The following is an 810-nucleotide window of genomic DNA, read 5'->3' on the forward strand; positions in this document are numbered from 1 at the left end:
AATTGTGTACACTAACCATGCTGCTCTTAAATATCTACTCACAAAGCAGGATTCAAATCCCAGGCTCATAAGATGGGTGTTGCTTCTGCAAGAGTTTGATATAGAAATAAGAGACAGAAAAGGAACAGAGAATCAAGTAGCTGATCACCTGTCTCGGATAGAACCAGTAGCAGGAGCATCCCTCCCTCCTACTGAGATCTCTGAAACCTTTCCGGATGAGCAATTGTTTGCTGTTCAGGAAGCTATGTGGTTTGCAGACATTGCAAACTATAAGACACGAGGTTCTCCTTTTGTAACCATGGAGAGGAAGCATGAAAAGCTTCTCTCACTGCAGAGTCAACCAAAGCCCCCACAGTCCAACTCTAAGTTTGGTGTTGGAAGGCCACAACCAAACTCTAAGTTTGGTGTTGAACCCCCACATTCAAACTCTAAGTTTGATGTTGGGAGGTCCCAACCTTGCTCTGATTATCTGTGAGACTCCATGAGAGCTCACTGTCCAGCTAAGGACAATAAAGAAGCGCTTGCTGGGAGGCAACCCAGCCATTCACAAAATTTAATTTTATTTGTTTTTTCTAATTAATTTTTATAGGTATTTGTCAAAGTATCTTCAAAAGGTAAAATAGCAATTGATTGGATTCACAGAGTTACAAGGGAATTTGGAAGCTCACTAGCGTGAAAAAGCCAGTAAGAAACATTTTGGGCGTTGAACGCCCAAAAGAAGCACCCACTGGGCGTTCAACACCAGTAAGGGTAGCCATCTGGGCGTTAAACGCCAGAAAGAAGCATCTTCTGGGCGTTGAACGCCAGAAA

This window comes from Arachis duranensis, chromosome 4 (genome assembly GCF_000817695.3).
Source record: "Arachis duranensis cultivar V14167 chromosome 4, aradu.V14167.gnm2.J7QH, whole genome shotgun sequence".
Classification (NCBI taxonomy): Eukaryota; Viridiplantae; Streptophyta; class Magnoliopsida; order Fabales; family Fabaceae; genus Arachis; species Arachis duranensis.